We start from the raw sequence: 20,456 nt of genomic DNA, 5'->3' as shown, positions 1-20,456 counted from the left end.
GTACTTGAGTAGTGTGCACTATTACCCAATTTATCATCTACAATGACCCCTAAGTCCTTCTCTACTACACCTATATTAACTCCATTTAGCCTGTAAGTAGCTTGTTCATTTTTGTTCCCATAATGAATTACCTTAAATTTCTTAACGTTAAACTGCATTTTCCACCTTTCCGCCCACTTTTCAAGTTTAATTAAGTCACAATGTAGAGTATCCACATCCTCTCCTGAGTTCATTTCCTTACACAATTTTGTATCGTCCGCAAAAAGTGCAATCTTACTTGCAATGTCACTACCTATATAATTAATGAATATATTAAACAAGTTGGGTCCTAATATTGAACCTTGTATGACTCCACTTTGGACCTTATCCCATCTGGAATGCATGCCATTTACCACCAATATCTGTTCTGTTACCAGTTTTTAATCTAATTATAAATTTTATCTCCTATCCCTAAATTACCTAGTGTTATTAATAACCTTTTATGAGGCAGCGTGTCAAAAGCTTTAGCGAAATCAAGAAGTACAGTATTACAGTAACAGATTTCCTCAAGTGCACCCCCTACTGACTTCCTCGTCTGGCATGATCTATTTTTGACGAACCCATGAAGAGCCTTATTTATCACCTTCTCCTGTTTTAAGAAATGTTGGATACTATCTCTTATTACTGCTTCCAATATTTTCCCCACAATGGATGTAAGGCTGACTGGTCTATTATTTTCAGGGTTAGTTTTGCTACCTTTCTTCCATATTGGCACTACGTTGGCTGTTTGCCAGTCCCTTGGTAGTGTCCCTGATTTTAAGGATTCATTGAATATCAGATATAATGGTATTCCATCCGGGCCAGGAGATTTGTTACTAATATATTTTTGACTATTTCATCACTGAAACATACCGTTTGGGAACAATTAAGAGCTGATCATTGAATCTGTGGGAGAATCTCTGAAAATTCTTCCCTTGTAAATACCGAAGAAAAAAATTAATTGAATATTTCCGCTTTCTCTACTTCTTCTATTACCCGGGTACCTTGCTTATTTTTTAGTGGTCCAATATTTTCCTTCCATCCTTACTTATCTTAAGCTAGCACTCCGCCGGGATTGGGATAATTTCTAGAAAGTTCAGTCTCACCAAAGAGCTCACCACAGTTGGAGTGGATCAATGGATGCCCAGATGAGATGATTACCAAGGGTAAAACAGCCAGACCAAATATGTTGGGTCTTTGCAACCTGTTGTTTCGTCAGAGGTACTAACCGGCAATGTGAGGGCACTGTACAATATTAATTCCCACCGTAGGTAAGTTGTATCCCAAAATTAGAGGATTTGTTGGAGGTCCGAGGCGTCAGGGCTAGGAGGATGTGTGCAGGCGGCCACAGTCCAGGGAGCAAGCGGGCAGGATGGCACAAACACCCCCTGCGCGGACCGTGGCAGCGCGCCCTTAACGGGAACACTTCCCGCTCTCACCGCTCACTGTAACAGGGAGCAGCCAGCGCCCGTAACCAGCCCGCTGCAGCACCCAGAAATAACGTGGAGATTAAGCAGAGAGAAACACAGGACGCCAAATAGAAAATCCAAGATGGTGCCTAGCCTCGGCCGCAGCAGGGATAGCAGGCCAGGGGTCTCTGCTCGTCCAAGTTATGACGGTCAGGTGGGCATTCAGCGGTCCATCGGGATCGGGAGGTCTCCAGAGATCAAGGCAAGCAGGGCAGGGAAGCCAGAAACTCCGCAGGCAGGATAGAAGTACAGGATTTGTACGGAGCTCAGCTTCCCCGCGTGCACCCGCTAGCTCAGTTAGGCCATGCCCCTGCTGATGCCTGTGTTTAATGTCTCCTTGTATCCCTAACACAAAATGCCTATTATATATATCCGTTTAGATTAGGTAACTGGATATAATGTGGTCTGACATATTTCATCGGGAGGCTGAATTTTTTTTATTTTTTTGTTTGATCTGATGCCTTTGGAGTCTGGGGGTTACGCTCCCAAGTTGCTACATTTACTATGATACAATATCCTGTATTAGCAAGGGGGGGGGAGGTTGGTCAAGTTGGGAGGGGGAAGGGAATAGTTAGATAGATAGCCGGGGTGGGGGTACAGTTCAGGGATCCAAGTGCACCCTAGTTGGGGTTGGGTAGTACAGGGAGGGGGGTTATATAGGTGGGTTGCTTTGGGTGTTTGGGGGGGGGGGTTGTTATTTTTTATGACATATACTAATAGGATTGGACCGAATCGTTTGGCTGGTATAGCTAGTACTGCTGAATCACTTTCTACTGACAACCAATGCAATGATTGGCAAATTAGCTCCTCCTAGATGAGCCAGTTCTGAGCGAACATGTTTATGTTTTAATTGTATGGGAAACTCAAACTATGCCCGAGTAGGCGCCCTCGGGTATATACATATACATCCTGAGATGTTCTGGAATATTGTGAATGTATAAATAATCCTGGCTCATCCATGTTCTCCTTTTGAACATTAACAATTTGTACAATGTATGTTTAGCTTAGTGATTCTGTCTGATATACATTTCAACTATACCATGTATGTGGGGGGGGGGGGGGGGTTCGTGTTGTTTGTTATGCAAAACCAAATAAAAAGTATCATGCAAATAAACATCGTCTAGGTTTATACACCAATGTATTTATTTATCTTTTCTAAAAAGCACAAGTAGAGATACACAAAAATAATACTTCAGGTAAAAAAACAATAACAAAAGCATACATTTAAAGGTTTACAATATTATTTAGGAGGCACTGGTGTACAAAAAGCATATACTAACGATACAGTTCGTGCAAAACAAAATTAAACTTTGCATGTGTAGCACAGAGCTAATTTTAGGTTTGGATGAGGACACTATAAAGTGAACAATAGAAAATGTGTATGCCAATACTGGGAAAAGGCTAAATATATAAATATTCATCTGCCAAGTGACCTGGAAAAAAACAATGCAATTGCAACATGGTTGTTTTCCAAAGGAATCAAAGAAAAAGGACACAAAATAAAGTGTGTGTATGCTATAAAGCACAAATATTACTGAGGTTTGGGCACAGTGCAACTCATACAGAAGGCAGAGGAGCACAAAAAAAGTGTCTAAAAGGCAGATAGTGTTCATTCTAGCACCCGCTATCTTTGAAAACCCATGCAGTTCCTCTTCCCTGCCTGGGGTGTCGCTGTCTGCTGTAGTGCTTCTAGCACAGTGTGGTCTGTGCACTGATATGCAAACCCGAACTGTGCTAGAAACACCACAGCAGACAGCGACACCCCAGGCAAGGAAGAGGAACTGCATGGGTTTTCAAAGATAGCGGGTGCTAGAATGAACACTAGGCAGAGGTGCAAAGGCAGAAGGACATAGGGGGTCATTTTGATTGACTCACATTTCTGCGATATTCTGCTCTGTCCCGATGTTTGTGGGACTGCGCATGATCGATTATGCACATGTACAGTTCCCCTTTGCGAATGGCTTCACCGGCTTGCATAGTTGCCGAGCTCTTTGCAAACATCAGGGGTGGGCCGGGGGCGGACGGCAGCGGAGAGGGGGTTCGCCCAGCGATTTACGGACATCCCCATAAAATACTGGGTGTTCCCATGGCTATGCGGACGGGACGATGCCTGCCAGGAGTGAGCAGCTGACGTCACAGGACGTTAAAGAGGGGAATCGTTGGTGGATGAGAATATGGAAATGTCGTTAGAGGAGGAGGTAGACAAAGCGGAGGACCACGAGAAAAACCAAAAATCTAAAGACCGGCAGGAAATTAAAATGCCATTGGAAAAAAGGCCAACCTTATCTGGATGAATAGACAAGTTTACCAAACCACAGAAATCAAAAATATTCTTAAAGAGGACGGTGATGACAGAGGGATATCAGCCAATGCAATGTCTTTATATTACAGAGAGGAAGTGTGAAATATCAAAGAATGCAAATTATGCTTAAAAGGCTTCATACTGTGGAACCTAACCCTTGGTTTCTGCTGTTTGGGTGTTGTGACCGCTGATGGCAATGTTAACCACATCCTGCACCGAGTTGCATTGATCACTAAGAAGTATAAACGGGGCATGTGCATTTGAACACCGACAGATAAGTCATGGGTGGCCCAACCGGTCCTCAACATCTACGGTACCAACAGTTTATGTTTTCCAAGACACCTGTGGGTCCATAAAATGTGTCGGTTAGGAACTAATGCAGCATGTTTGAAAATGTGACAGTAATGACTAAACCTGTGCACCAGCTAGGTGACCCGGAAAATGGGGACTGTTAGTAGGTATTGCGGACTGGTTAGGCCAAGTAATCCATTGCTACCATGCCCATATACTGTACATAGGTTCTCGCTTATATTCGGTTGGTGTTTGCCCTGGTCTAACAGGAATAATGGGACCAATACACGCCATATGTAATAGCAAACAATTGGATAAATAGAAGAACCTAAAAGTGGGTTATGGTAAGAGAAAGCAACTCTAAGTTCTTATAATAATTAGCATACTACAGATGGGGCAGGTCCCATCCTGGCTGGCGGATCGCCAGAACGTCCGCCCTGGCGACCCGCCAGCAGCCGCGCCAGCGAATACACTGGGAAGCGCGTGCGTCTCACGCGCACGCGCGTCTCAGTCTCCGTCGCCAGCGCGATGGAAACCCTGTTCGTCTCCGCCTCAGGGAGACGGACGGGGTTATGGGGGGTTAGGGGGGGATGCGGGCAGGCGGCGGGGACCCCGACTGCCAGAATGCGCACAATCCCAACTGGAGACTTTAGGGTGTGGGTGTTGCCCACCACGATTTTCGTGCGTTGGACTGGCATGGTTCTTGTACCTTTGAAAAGAAAGAAAAAGGGATGTCAAATATTGTATTAAAAAAGGCCTCAACGAGGCAATGGAATTAAACATAGTATTATAGAACAATTATTGCTTTCCTTGTCTGGTTCTGTATCATTTAATGGATTGTACCATGTGACTATGTGTAGGTGTCGAAGATAATAATATGTCCATGAAGGACAACAGCGGGCCTTCTTCAATATAAAGAATCCTTATATAATATCGATAAGACCCCCCTCTTTTAGTATAAATTAGTTTAGACCCTACCCCCCCCCCCCCCCTTTTTTTAATACAATATTAGCCTGGATAAACCACCACAAAAGCTATATGGTGATAAACTATAAAAAGAGTCTCTCCATAATGTACTGCTATATATATATATAAAAATTATACCGTATAAATTATGTCTTCATACATCCACCAATTAACGTTATTTTGTAAGTAATAAAATACCATTTAGGTTATATGTTGGATATATATGTGTATATATTTTTTTTTTATTTTTCTATTATTATTATTTGCATATATAATAAGATGATATGTGAAGTCCTATATATTTACCCTCTCTACCATATCAAATATTATTACCTTTTTTTATATATATTGTACTTATTTTCATCCCCATGACCTTGCTGTGTATATATGCAAAATTGCTTACTAATAATGCTCCCCAGAAAAATAATGACTTTTTTTTCGCTATGGGCAGGGGTTAATAGTAGAAAACGATATCCGAGTGTAACATTCATGTGTTAAAATAAAGTTGCTTTTGTTCAAATAAAGGGGCAGTTCTAATACTGCACCCATCCATGATAAACAAATTCCATCTCTATGGCGACTGGCTCCGCTCCCCCGGAAGTGACGCATAACATACCACCTAAAGATGCGATGACGCGGGTATACAGCGTCACCGCATCTAGACAAATTAGGGCTTGTCAAGCCTGGACCACGTGTTAGTACACGTGTCATATGGCCGAATTCCGGCCAATACAACCACTGAGCTTCCGGCGGAAGCGGGAAGTCATTCTCGGCAGGTGGAACGCATATGCGTTCCACCCATATATCGCTATGAATCCAAGCTTACGAATATCGTTTTCTTAGAAAATAACACAGAGGCAGCTAACTGAGGACTCGTTTTCCAACCTAGACTGTTAGTACCAAATGTCCTCCCCTCTGTCCATAACTGTGTTACTTGCGGGGAACAAAGTGACCTTTTGACCCGGAAGTGATAATTATTAACACAATATATTTTCATGATTTAACAGATACCCACTGGGAATATTAAATGTTTTATGGTATTATACCTACTATATCAGTATGTTTGTCTCCTACTTTATGATTAAACATTGAAATTATGATTGTAATGTATTATTACTCTGATTGAATGTCAATTGGCTACTCATTAGTATGGGTATATATACCCCTAGCCACCACACTAGAAGCCACCTTTGAAAAAGCCACAAGCTAGTGGCGAAACGCGTCAGGTGCAGCCTCTCACTCCTACAGATTGGACCCATATTACCATCCAGTCCATCGTCTGCCTACTTTTGGGAATTTCAACTCTGATCCACCCTCCAAGACCTCTACAGGACACTGAACTCCAGGTGAGCCCCGCCATCCATAGCCACCTGTATGAGACAGTGGTCCCTCATCAAATACCTCAAGTGGGACTGATAACTCTCCACCACAATAGTGACCAGGGGCAACCAGCAGCTTTTTCCTCCAGGTGAGCCAACACCATCATAGCCACCTGTTAGAGGTTCTGCCATCCCCCCTTTATCAAACCTAGTCCAGGTTGGAGAATTCCTGCCCACCCTCCTTCAGTGCTTACAACATTCACTGCAATTTCATATATGGGAGGTACCCAAATGGGGTATTGAATACCAATTTCTCTGAAAGCCAATAGAGGGATAAAATACGGACATTTCTCCATTGATTCCTCCAGCGGCTACTACCATCTATCCGTGAACATAGAGAGGACCGGTGAATTGTCCCCCAAAATCTTTTCCCCATTCATCTTCCCAATCAGCAGATATACCATTGGTTAAGTGCACTTTCCAATCTGGACTGATACTCAATAGGGCATTGGCCCTTACGGATCCATATCCAATCAAAGAGTGAGACCTTCTTTTTAACATTTTTATTGTGCGATATTGTCATGTGCAAATGTATGTAATGTTTTTATTTATCTTTGTGATATAAATTGTTTTTTCACCATAAAGTTGTTCAATCTATTCATTGTGACATCAGCGCTGCTTCTCTGAAACTTAATTTCTACCAATGTAGTTGAAAATGATAATTTTCACTTACTTTTATAGAAAATAAGTACCTCACAGTGGCTGGAACATCTCATACTGTTTTTGGCTTTCATCCCCCAACCATTCCGCCGTGGCCAGAACATTTTCTGCGTCGGTTCCGGCTTTCACTCCCAGAAGCATCCCGTCGCGTCCAGAACATCTCATGCTTCGGTTCCAGCTTTCAATTCCAAAAACACCTCGCCGCGGCCAGAACATCTCATCCGTCGGTTCCGGCTTTACCCCCAAGCACCTTGCCAAGGCGCTGACATTTCATTCACAGGTTCCAGCTTTCACCCTCCAGGCACATAGCTGCATACTGTATGGACAAGTTATTCGCCGGATCCAGTTTTCACATCCCAATCAAGTGTGATAGTATACAATGGTGTGAAAGTGATATATGGGGCCTATATATTATCACTTCATTTCTGCCAATGTAGGTGAAAATGATAATTTTTATTTCTGCCAATGTAGGTGAAAATGATAATTTTCACTTACTTTTGTAGAAAATAAGTACGTCCCAGCGGCCGGAACATCTCATGCTCCGTTTTTGGCTTTCAACCCTCAACCATTACGCCGTGGCCGGAACATTTTCTGCGTCGCTTCCGGCTTTCACTCCCAAAAGCATCCCGTCGCGTCCAGAACATCTCATGCGTCGGTTCTGGCTTTCACTCCTAAAAGAACCTCGTCGTGGCCAAAACATCTCATCCGTCGGTTCCGGCTTAACCCCCCCAAGATCCTTGCCAAGTCGGGAACATTTCATTCACAGGTTCCAGATTTTACCCTCCAGGCACATAGCTGCGTACAAGTTATATTCAGATTCCGGTTTTCACACCCCAATCGAATGTGAAAGGGTACAGCGGTGTGAAAGTGGTATATGGGGTCTAAAAATTATCACTTTTTTTTTACCAAAGTAGGTGAAAATAACAATTTTCACCTATTTTTGTAGAAAATAAGTACTTTGCAGCAGTCGGTACATCTCATGCGCCGGTTCCAGCTTTCACTGCCCAACCATCACGCCGGAACATTTCTTGTGCCGGTTCCAGGTTTCACCCACAAAAGCACCTTGCCAAGTCGGGAACATTTCATTCACAGGTTCCAGCTTTTACCCTCCAGGCACATAGCCGTGTACGGAACAAATTATTCCCAGGTTCCGATTTTCACACCCCAATCGAATGTGAAAGGGTACAGTGGTGTGAAAATAATATATGGGGCCTATAAATGATCACATTTTTTTTACCAAAGAAGGTGGAAATAACAATTTTCACCTACTTTTGTAGAAAATAAGTACCTCACAGCAGCCGGTACATCTCATGCGCAGGTTTCGGCTTTCACCGCCAAACCACCACGCCGCTACTGGAACATTCCTTTCACCGGTTCCAGGTTTCACCCACAAAAGCACCTTGCCGAGGCAGTACCATTTCATTCACAGGTTCCAGCTTTCACCCTCCAGGCACATAGCTGCATATGGACAAGTTATTTGCCGGATCCAGTTTTCACTTCCCAATCAAGTGTGATAGGGTACAGTGGTGTGAAAGTGGTTTATGGGGACTATATATTATCACTTCATTTCTACCAAAGTAGGTGAAATTGATCATTTTCACTTACTTTTGTAGAAAATAAGTACCTCACAGCGGCTGAAACATCTCATGCTCCGTTTTTGGCTTTCACCCCCCAACCATCACGCCGCAGCCGGAACATTTTCGGCGTCTTTTCCAGCTTTCATTCCCAAAAGCATCTAGTCGCAGGCCAGAACATCTCATGCGTCGGTTCCAGCTTTCACTTCCAAAAGCACCTCGTCACGGCCAGAACATCTCATCCGTCGGTTCCGGCTTCAACCCCCAAGCACCTTGGTAAGTCAGGAACATTTCATCACAGGTTCCAGATTTTACCCTCCAGGCACATAGCTGCGTACAAGTTATTCCCAGATTCCGGTTTTCACACCCCAATCGAATGTGAAAGGGTACAGCGGTGTGAAAGTGGTATATGGGTCTAAAAATGATCACTTTTTTTTTACCAAAGTAGGTGAAAATAACAATTTTTACCTACTTTTGTAGAAAATAAGTACCTTGCAGCAGTCGGTACATCTCATGCGCCGGTTCCGGCTTTCACTGCCCAACCATCATGCCGGAACATTTCTTGTGCCAGTTCCAGGTTTCACCCACAAAAGCACCTTGCCAAGGAGGTGACATTTCATTCACAGGTTCCAGCTTTCACCCTCCAGGCACATAGCTGCATATGGACAAGTTATTCACCGGATCCAGTTTCCACATCCCAATCAAGTGTGATAGGGTACAATGGTGTGAAAGTGATATATGGGGCCTATATATTATCACTTCATTTCTACCAATGTAGGTGAAAATGATAATTTTCACTTACTTTTATAGAAAATAAGAACCTCACAGTGGCTGGAACATCTCATACTGTTTTTGGCTTTCATCCCCCAACCATTACGCCGTGGCCAGAACATTTTCTGCGTCGGTTCCGGCTTTCACTCCCAGAAGCATCCCGTCGCGTCCAGAACATCTCATGCGTCGGTTCCAGCTTTCAATTCCAAAAACACCTCGCCGCGGCCAGAACATCTCATCCGTCGGTTCCGGCTTTACCCCCAAGCACCTTGCCAAGGTGGGAACATTTCATTCACAGGTTCCAGCTTTCACCCTCCAGGCACATAGCTGCATACTGTATGGACAAGTTATTCGCCGGATCCAGTTTTCACATCCCAATCAAGTGTGATAGGGTACAATGGTGTGAAAGTGATATATGGGGCCTATATATTATCACTTCATTTTTGCCAATGTAGGTGAAAATGATAATTTTCACTTACTTTTGTAGAAAAAAAGTACGTCACAGCGGCCGGAACATCTCATGCTCCGTTTTTGGCTTTCACCCCTCAACCATTAACCGTGGCCGGAACATTTTCTGCGTCGGTTCCGGCTTTCACTCCCAAAAACATCCCGTCGCGTCCAGAACATCTCATGCGTCGGTTCTGGCTTTCACTCCTAAAAGCACCTCGTCGTGGCCAGAACATCTCATCCGTCGGTTCCGGCTTAACCCCTCAAGCACCTTGCTAAGTCAGGAACATTTCATTCACAGGTTCCAGCTTTTACCCTCCAGGCACATAGCCGTGTACGGAACAAATTATTCCCAGGTTCCGATTTTCACACCCCAATCGAATGTGAAAGGGTACAGCGGTGTGAAAATAATATATGGGGCCTATAAATGATCACATTTTTTTTACCAAAGAAGGTGGAAATAACAATTTTCACCTACTTTTGTACAAAAAAAAGAACCTCACAGCAGCCGTTACATCTCATGCGCCGGTTTCGGCTTTCACCGCCAAACCACCACGCCGCTACTGGAACATTCCTTTCACCGGTTCCAGGTTTCACCCACAAAAGCACCTTGCCAAGGCAGTACCATTTCATTCACAAGTTCCAGCTTTCACCCTCCAGGCACATAGCTGCATATGGACAAGTTATTTGCCGGATCCAGTTTTCACATCCCAATCAAGTGTGATAGGGTACAGTGGTGTGAAAGTGGTTTATGGGGACTATATATTATCACTTCATTTCTACCAAAGTAGGTGAAATTGATCATTTTCACTTACTTTTGTAGAAAATAAGTACCTCACAGCGGCCGAAACATCTCATGCTCCGTTTTTGGCTTTCACCCCCCAACCATCACGCCGCAGCCGGAACATTTTCTGCGTCGGTTCCAGCTTTCATTCCCAAAAGCATCTCGTCGCAGGCCAGAACATCTCATGCGTCGGTTTTGGCTTTCACTCCCAAAAGCACCTCGTCGCGTGCCAGAACATCTCATGCGTCGGTTACGGCTTTCACTCCCAAAAGCATACCGTCGCGGCCAGAACATCTCATGCGTCGGTTCCAGCTTTCACTTCCAAAAGCACCTCGTCACGGCCAGAACATCTCATCCGTCGGTTCCGGCTTCAACCCCCAAGCACCTTGCTAAGGCCCTTATTCTGGTTGGTGCGGCCAGAGCCGCACACGGTGCTCTGGCCGCACAAACCAATCCCCGCCCACGAGACGGATCGCCACGGCCGTCCGTACACGGACGGCTGGCGATCCGCATAAAAATGGTGGGGCGTACGCCTCCACCATGGTGGGAGCTGCCCCCTGCATTCGATGGTCGTTGACCATCGAAGGCAGGGCCGCACGCCACAGCAGCTCCCGCAAGCTGAGACCACACGGACAATCGTCCGTGTGTTAGCTTGTATGGGGGCTGAGAGCTGACATCCGGCGACGTCAGCTTTCCGCCCCCATCAGTGGCGTCATACCCTCATTAGCATGCATACGCCCCGCGTTTGCATGGGAACGCCCATGAAACGCGGGGCGTATACATAGGGAAATGAGGGTATGAAGCCCCTCACGCCCCTATACGCCCCCTTTGCGGCGGACGAAATACGTCTGCGGCGAATGGGGCTGCACATGCGCAGATTGACCTCTGCGCATGTGCAGACTAAAAACATCGGCGGTACGGCCGCACGCGGGCCGTACCGCACGATGCAGAATAAGGGCCTAAGTCAGGAACATTTCATCACAGGTTCCAGATTTTACCCTCCAGGCACATAGCTGCGTACAAGTTATTCCCAGATTCCGGTTTTCACACCCCAATCGAATGTGAAAGGGTACAGCGGTGTGAAAGTGGTATATGGGGTCTAAAAATTATCACTTTTTTTTACCAAAGTAGGTGAAAATAACAATTTTCACCTACTTTTGTAGAAAATAAGTACCTTGCAGCAGTCGGTACATCTCATGCGCCGATTCCGGCTTTCACTGCCCAACCATCACGCCAGAACATTTCTTGTGCCGGTTCTAGGTTTCACCCACAAAAGCACCTTGCCAAGGCGGTGACATTTCATTCACAGGTTCCAGCTTTCACCCTCCAGGCACATAGCTGCATATGGACAAGTTATTTGCCGGATCCAGTTTTCACATCCCAATCAAGTGTGATAGGGTACAGTGGTGTGAAAGTGGTTTATGGGGACTATATATTATCACTTAATTTCTACCAAAGTAGGTGAAATTGATAATTTTCACTTACTTTTGTAGAAAATAAGTACCTCACAGCGGCCGAAACATCTCATGCTCCGTTTTTGGCTTTTACCCCCCAACCATCACGCCGCAGCAGGAACATTTTCTGCGTCCGTGCCAGCTTTCATTCCCAAAAGCATCTCGTCGCAGGCCAGAACATCTCATGCGTCGGTTTTGGCTTTCACTCCCAAAAGCACCTCGTCGCGTGCCAGAACATCTCATGCGTCGGTTACGGCTTTCACTCCCAAAAGCATACCGTCGCGGCCAGAACATCTCATGCGTCGGTTCCAGCTTTCACTTCCAAAAGCACCTCGTCACGGCCAGAACATCTCATCCGTCGGTTCCGGCTTCAACCCCCAAGCACCTTGCTAAGTCAGAAACATTTCATCACAGGTTCCAGATTTTACCCTCCAGGCACATAGCTGCGTACAAGTTATTCCCAGATTCCGGTTTTCACACCCTAATCGAATGTGAAAGGGTACAGCGGTGTGAAAGTGGTATATGGGGTCTAAAAATTATCACTTTTTTTTTACCAAAGTAGGTGAAAATAACAATTTTCACCTACTTTTGTAGAAAATAAGTACCTTGCAGCAGTCGGTACATCTCATGCGCCGGTTCTGGCTTTCACTGCCCAACCATCACGCCGGAACATTTCTTGTGCCGGTTCCAGGTTTCACCCACAAAAGCACCTTGCCAAGGCGGTGACATTTCATTCACAGGTTCCAGCTTTCACCCTCCAGGCACATAGCTGCATATGGACAAGTTATTCGCCGGATCCAGTTTCCACATCCCAATCAAGTGTGATAGGGTACAATGGTGTGAAAGTGATATATGGGGCCTATATATTATCACTTCATTTCTACCAATGTAGGTGAAAATGATAATTTTCACTTACTTTTATAGAAAATAAGTACCTCACAGTGGCTGGAACATCTCATACTGTTTTTGGCTTTCATCCCCCAACCATTACGCCGTGGCCAGAACATTTTCTGCGTCGGTTCCGGCTTTCACTCCCAGAAGCATCCCGTCGCGTCCAGAACATCTCATGCGTCGGTTCCAGCTTTCAATTCCAAAAACACCTCGCCGCGGCCAGAACATCTCATCCGTCGGTTCCGGCTTTACCCCCAAGCACCTTGCCAAGGCGCTGACATTTCATTCACAGGTTAAAGCTTTCACCCTCCAGGCACATAACTGCATACTGTATGGACAAGTTATTCGCCGGATCCAGTTTTCACATCCCAATCAAGTGTGATAGGGTACAATGGTGTGAAAGTGATATATGGGGCCTATATATTATCACTTCATTTTTGCCAATGTAGGTGAAAATGATAATTTTCACTTACTTTTGTAGAAATAAGTACGTCACAGCGGCCGGAACATCTCATGCTCCGTTTTTGGCTTTCACCCCTCAACCATTACGCCGTGGCTGGAACATTTTCTTCATCGGTTCAGGCTTTCACTCCCAAAAGCATCCCGTCGCGTCCAGAACATCTCATGCGTCGGTTCTGGCTTTCACTCCTAAAAGCACCTCGTCGTGGCCAGAACATCTCATCCGTCGGTTCCGGCTTAACCCCCCAAGCACCTTGCCAAGTCGGGAACATTTCATTCACAGGTTCCAGCTTTTACCCTCCAGGCACATAGCCGTGTACGGAACAAACTATTCCCAGGTTCCGATTTTCACACCCCAATCGAATGTGAAAGGGTACAGCGGTGTGAAAATAATATATGGGGCCTATAAATGATCACATTTTTTTTACCAAAGAAGGTGGAAATAGCAATTTTCACCTACTTTTGTAGAAAATAAGTACCTCACAGCAGCCGGTACATCTCATGCGCAGGTTTCGGCTTTCACCGCCAAACCACCACGCCGCTACTGGAACATTCCTTTCACCGGTTTCAGGTTTCACCCACAAAAGCACCTTGCCGAGGCAGTACCATTTCATTCACAGGTTCCAGCTTTCACCCTCCAGGCACATAGCTGCATATGGACAAGTTATTTGCCGGATCCAGTTTTCACTTCCCAATCAAGTGTGATAGGGTACAGTGGTGTGAAAGTGGTTTATGGGGACTATATATTATCACTTCATTTCTACCAAAGTAGTTGAAATTGATCATTTTCACTTACTTTTGTAGAAAATAAGTACCTCACAGCGGCCGAAACATCTCATGCTCCGTTTTTGGCTTTCACTCCCCAACCATCACGCCGCAGCCGGAACATTTTCTGCGTCGGTTCCAGCTTTCATTCCCAAAAGCATCTCGTCACAGGCCAGAACATCTCATGCGTCGGTTCTGGCTTTCACTCCCAAAAGCACCTCGTCGTGGCCAGAACATCTCATCCGTCGGTTCTGGCTTTACCCCCCAAGCACCTTGCCAAGGTGGGAACATTTCATTCACAGGTTCCAGCTTTTACCCTCCAGGCACATAGCCGCGTACATAACAAGCTATTCGCCGGTTCCGGTTTTCACACCCCAATCAAATGTGAAAGGGTACAGCGGTGTGAAACTGGTATATGGGGCCTATAAATTATCACTTTTTTTTTTACCAAAGTAGGTGAAAATTATTATTTTCACCTACTTTAGTAGAAAAAAGTATTACTGATATTCAATAAAAAAGCAATGCAGACAATATCACTGCTATCTCCGGCACTGATATCAGCCCTGATTTGGCTCGCTGTCTGCATAAAATAATATAAGGACCTCAATTCATCAAACTTTAAACATAATTTACGGAAGACCATACATATTTGATAAATATACATGTATGCCAGGAAGATATTATCGCGCCTGCTTACCTGTTGTGGGTAGCTGCTCCTGCAATTTGACGTTTGGAATATGCTGTAGTAAAAATGATGTCACAGTAGTCCAGAGACGTAGCTGGGTAAGCAGTTGACATCACAATTCATTCGTGGAGAAGGTCTACCTGAAAAAAAGAAGGAGGCGCGATAATATGTTCATGACATACATGCATATTTATTAATAATGTGTCTTACATCGTAACACACATAAATGCAGTACTATACAGACAACACAAGTCATCCTTATCAGTTCCTGCTCAGTGATTGCAAATACATGCCACAGCACATATTAGACCCTTAACTGTGGACCCGTCACTCAGTTTTACAAACTGAGCAGGTCCCCGGGTATGTGCTCTGCAGCAGCCAGTCTTGAGGAGCTGTCAGGGACTATCACCCCCCAAAGCACCTCACAGTGCCTGGAACATCTCATGCGCCAGTTTAGGCTTTCACCCGCCTTCAAGCCCATCGCAAAAGCATGACAATCTCATGCGCCGGATCTGGCACCTCTCCAAAGCACCTCAACGCGGCCGGAACATTTCATGCGCCGCTTCAGGCTTTCACCCCCCAAACACCACGCCGCGGGCAGAACATTTATTGCGCCGGTTCCAACTTTCACCCACAAAAGCACCTCGTCGCAGCCAGAATATCTCATACGTCGGTTCAGGCTTCAACCCCTCCCAAGCACCTTGCCAAGGTGGGAACATTTCATTCACAGGTTCCAGCTTTTACCCTCCAGGCACATTGCTGCATATGGACAAGTTATTCGCCAGATCCAGTTTTCACACCCCAATCAAGTGTTATAACATTTCCTGCACCGGTTCCGGCTTTCACTCCAAAAAGCACCTTGTCGCGGGCCAGAACATCTCATGCGTCAGTTTCCGGCTTTCACACCCCAATCTAATGTGAAAGGGTACAGTGGTGTGAAAGTGGTATATGGGGCCTATAAATGATCAAATTTTTTTTTTACCAAAGTAGGTGGAAATAACAATTTTCACCTACTTTTGTAGAAAATAAGTAACTCACACGCCGCGACCGGAACATTCCTTGCGTCGGTTCCGGCTTTCACTCCCAAAAGCACATCGTCGCGTGCCAGAACATCTCATGCGTCGGTTCCGGCTTTCACTCCCAAAAGCATACCGTCGCGGCCAGAACATCTCATGCGTCGGATCCAGCTTTCACTTCCAAAAGCACCTCGTCACGGCCAGAACATCTCATCCGTCGGTTCCGGCTTCAACCCCCAAGCACCTTGCTAAGTCAGGAACATTTCATCACAGGTTCCAGATTTTACCCTCCAGGCACATAGCTGTGTACAAGTTATTCCCAGATTCCGGTTTTCACACCCCAATCGAATGTGAAAGGGTACAGCGGTGTGAAAGTGGTATATGGGGTTTAAAAATTATCACTTTTTTTTTACCAAAGTAGGTGAAAATAACAATTTTCATCTACTTTTGTAGAAAATAAGTACCTTGCAGCAGTCGGTACATCTCATGCGCCGGTTCCGGCTTTCACTGCCCAACCATCACGCCAGAACATTTCTTGTGCCGGTTCCAGGTTTCACCCACAAAAGCACCTTGCCAAGGCGGTGACATTTCATTCACAGGTTCCAGCTTTCACCCTCCAGGCACATAGCTGCATATGGACAAGTTATATGCCGGATCCAGTTTTCACATCCCAATCAAGTGTGATAGGGTACAATGGTGTGAAAGTGATATATGGGGCCTATATATTATCACTTCATTTTTGCCAATGTAGGTGAAAATGATAATTTTCACTTACTTTTATAGAAAATAAGTACCTCACAGTGGCTGGAACATCTCATACTGTTTTTGGCTTTCATCCCCCAACCATTACGCCGTGGCCAGAACATTTTCTGCGTCGGTTCCGGCTTTCACTCCCAGAAGCATCCCGTCGCGTCCAGAACATCTCATGCGTCGGTTCCAGCTTTCAGTTCCAAAAACACCTCGCCGCGGCCAGAACATCTCATCCGTCGGTTCCGGCTTTACCCCCAAGCACCTTGCCAAGGCGGTGACATTTCATTCACAGGTTCCAGCTTTCACCCTCCAGGCACATAGCTGCATACTGTATGGACAAGTTATTCGCCGGATCCAGTTTCCACATCCCAATCAAGTGTGATTTAGGTACAATGGTGTGAAAGTGATATATGGGGCCTATATATTATCACTTCATTTCTGCCAATGTAGGTGAAAATGATAATTTTCACTTACTTTTGTAGAAAATAAGAACGTCACAGCGGCCGGAACATCTCATGCTCCGTTTTTGGCTTTCACCCCTCAACCATTACGCCGTGGCCGGAACATTTTCTGCGTCGGTTCCGGCTTTCACTCCCAAAAGCATCCCGTTGCGTCCAGAACATCTCATGCGTCGGTTCTGGCTTTCACTCCTAAAAGCACCTTGTCGTGGCCAGAACATCTCATCCGTCGGTTCTGGCTTAACCCCCCAAGCACCTTGCCAAGTCGGGAACATTTCATTCACAGGTTCCAGCTTTTACCCTCCAGGCACATAGCCTTGTACGGAACAAATTATTCCCAGGTTCCGATTTTCACACCCCAATCGAATGTGAAAGGGTACAGCGGTGTGAAAGTAATATATGGGGCCTATAAATGATCACATTTTTTTTACCAAAGAAGGTGGAAATAACAATTTTCACCTACTTTTGTAGAAAATAAGTACCTCACAGCAGCCGGTACATCTCATGCGCCGGTTTCGGCTTTCACCGCCAAACCACCACGCCGCTACTGGAACATTCCTTTCACCGGTTCCAGGTTTCACCCACAAAAGCACCTTGCCAAGACAGTACCATTTCATTCACAGGTTCCAGCTTTCACCCTCCAGGCACATAGCTGCATATGGACAAGTTATTTGCCGGATCCAGTTTTCACATCCCAATCAAGTGTGATAGGGTACAGTGGTGTGAAAGTGGTTTATGGGGACTATATATTATCACGTCATTTCTACCAAAGTAGGTGAAATTGATCATTTTCACTTACTTTTGTAGAAAATAAGTACGTCACAGCGGCCGAAACATCTCATGCTCCGTTTTTGGCTTTCACCCCCCAACCATCACGCCGCAGCCGGAACATTTTCTGCGTCGGTTCCAGCTTTCATTCCCAAAAGCATCTCGTCGCAGGCCAGAACATCTCATGCGTCGGTTCTGGCTTTCACTTCCAAAAGCACCTCGTCGTGGCCAGAACATCTCATCCGTCGGTTCCGGCTTTACCCCCCAAGCACCTTGCCAAGGTGGGAACATTTCATTCACAGGTTCCAGCTTTTACCCTCCAGGCACATAGCCGCGTACATAACAAGCTATTCGCCGGTTCCGGTTTTCACACCCCAATCAAATGTGAAAGGGTACAGCGGTGTGAAAGTGGTATATGGGGCCTATAAATTATCACTTTTTTTTTTTACCAAAGTAGGTGAAACTTATTATTTTCACCTACTTTAGTAGAAAAAAGTATTACTGACATTCAATAAAAAAGCAATGCAGACAATATCACTGCTATCTCCCGCACTGATATCAGCCCTGATTTGGCTCGCTGTCTGCATAAAATAATATAAGGACCTCAATTCATCAAACTTTAAACATAATTTAAGGAAGACCATACATATTTGATAAATATACATGTATGCCAGGAAGATATTATCGCGCCAGCTTACCTGTTGTGGGTAGCTGCTCCTGCAATTTGACGTTTGGAATATGCTGTAGTAAAAATGATGTCACAGTAGTCCAGAGACGTAGCTGGGTAAGTAGTTGACATCACAATTCATTCGTGGAGAAGGTCTACCTGAAAAAAAGAAGAAGGAGGCGCGATAATATGTTCATGACATACATGCATATTTATTAATAATGTGTCTTACATCGTAACACACATAAATGCAGTACTATACAGACAACACAAGTCATCCTTATCAGTTCCTGCCCCAGTGATTGCAAATACATGCTACAGCACATATTAGAACCTTAACTGTGGACCCGTTACTCAGTTTTACAAACTGAGCAGGTCCCCGGGTATGTGCTCTGCAGCAGCCAGTCTTGAGGAGCTGTCAGGGACTATCACCCCCCAAAGCACCTCACAGTGCCTGGAACATCTCATGCGCCAGTTTAGGCTTTCACCCGCCTTCAAGCCCATCGCAAAAGCATGACAATCTCATGCTCCGGATCTGGCACCTCTCCAAAGCACCTCAACGCGTCCGGAACATTTCATGCGCCGCTTCCGGCTTTTACCCCCAAACACCACGCCGCGGCCAGAACATTTACTGCGCCGGTTCCAACTTTCACCCCAAAAGCACCTCGTCGCAGCCAGAATATCTCATACGTCGGTTCAGGCTTCAACCCCTCCCAAGCACCTTGCCAAGGTGGGAACATTTCATTCACAGGTTCCAGCTTTTACCCTCCAGGCACATAGCTGCGTATGGACAAGTTATTCGCCAGATCCAGTTTTCACACTCCAATCAAGTGTTATAACATTTCCTGCACCGGTTCCGGCTTTCACTCCCAAAAGCACCTCGTCGCAGGCCAGAACATCTCATGCGTCGGTTTCCGGCTTTCACACCTTAATCTAATGTGAAAGGGTACAGCGGTGTGAAAGTGGTATATGAGGCCTATAAATGATCACATTTTTTTTACCAAAGTAGGTGGAAATAACAATTTTCACCTACTTTTGTAGAAAATAAGTAACTCACACGCCGCGACAGGAACATTCCTTGCGTCGGTTCCGGCTTTCACTCCCAAAAGCACCTCGTCACGGCCAGAACATCTCATCCGTCGGTTCCGGCTTCAACCCCCAAGCACCTTGCTAAGTCAGGAACATTTCATCACAGGTTCCAGATTTTACCCTCCAGGCACATAGCTGCGTACAAGTTATTCCCAGATTCCGGTTTTCACACCCCAATCGAATGTGAAAGGGTACAGCGGTGTGAAAGTGGTATATGGGGTCTAAAAATTATCACTTTTCTTTTACCAAAGCAGGTGAAAATAACAATTTTCACCTACTTTTGTAGAAAAAAAGTACCTTGCAGCAGTCGGTAAATCTCATGCGCCGGTTCTGGCTTTCACTACCCAACCATCACGCCGGAACATTTCTTGTGCCGGTTCAAGGTTTCACCCACAAAAGCACCTTGAAAAGGCGGTGACATTTCATTCACAGGTTCCAGCTTTCACCCTCCAGGCACATAGCTGCATATGGACAAGTTATTCGCCGGATCCAGTTTCCACATCCCAATCAAGTGTGATAGGGTACAATGGTGTGAAAGTGATGTATGGGGCCTATATATTATCACTTCATTTCTACCAATGTAGGTGAAAATGATAATTTTCACTTACTTTTATAGAAAATAAGTACCTCACAGTGGCTGGAACATCTCATACTGTTTTTGGCTTTCATCCCCCAACCATTACGCCGTGGCCAGAACATTTTCTGCGTCGGTTCCGGCTTTCACTCCCAGAAGCATCCCGTCGCGTCCAGAACATCTCATGCGTCGGTTCCAGCTTTCAGTTCCAAAAACACC

The 20,456-nt window shown here is 45.4% G+C and overlaps 1 long non-coding RNA gene across 2 annotated transcripts; it reads right to left on the bottom strand.

Annotated features, from left to right (window-relative positions):
- Positions 1-3,206: 3,206 nt before the first annotated feature.
- LOC146051506 (uncharacterized) lies at positions 3,207-19,946 on the bottom strand. Of its 2 annotated transcripts, none has more exons than XR_014466838.1 (3): positions 18,606-19,946; positions 14,928-15,055; positions 3,207-4,789 (listed from the first exon to the last, which is right to left on the bottom strand). It is a non-coding gene; the product is annotated as an uncharacterized LOC146051506 (long non-coding RNA). The 2 variants fall into 2 exon arrangements; XR_014466839.1 differs by having other exon boundaries at positions 14,928-15,051.
- Positions 19,947-20,456: the final 510 nt, after the last annotated feature.

This window comes from Crinia signifera, unplaced genomic scaffold, assembly GCF_055691185.1.
Source record: "Crinia signifera unplaced genomic scaffold, ASM5569118v1 HAP2_SCAFFOLD_101, whole genome shotgun sequence".
NCBI classification, from domain to species: domain Eukaryota; kingdom Metazoa; phylum Chordata; class Amphibia; order Anura; family Myobatrachidae; genus Crinia; species Crinia signifera.
The sequence above is the reverse complement of the archived record's forward strand: the minus strand, read 5'-3'. Positions and strand labels throughout refer to the sequence as shown.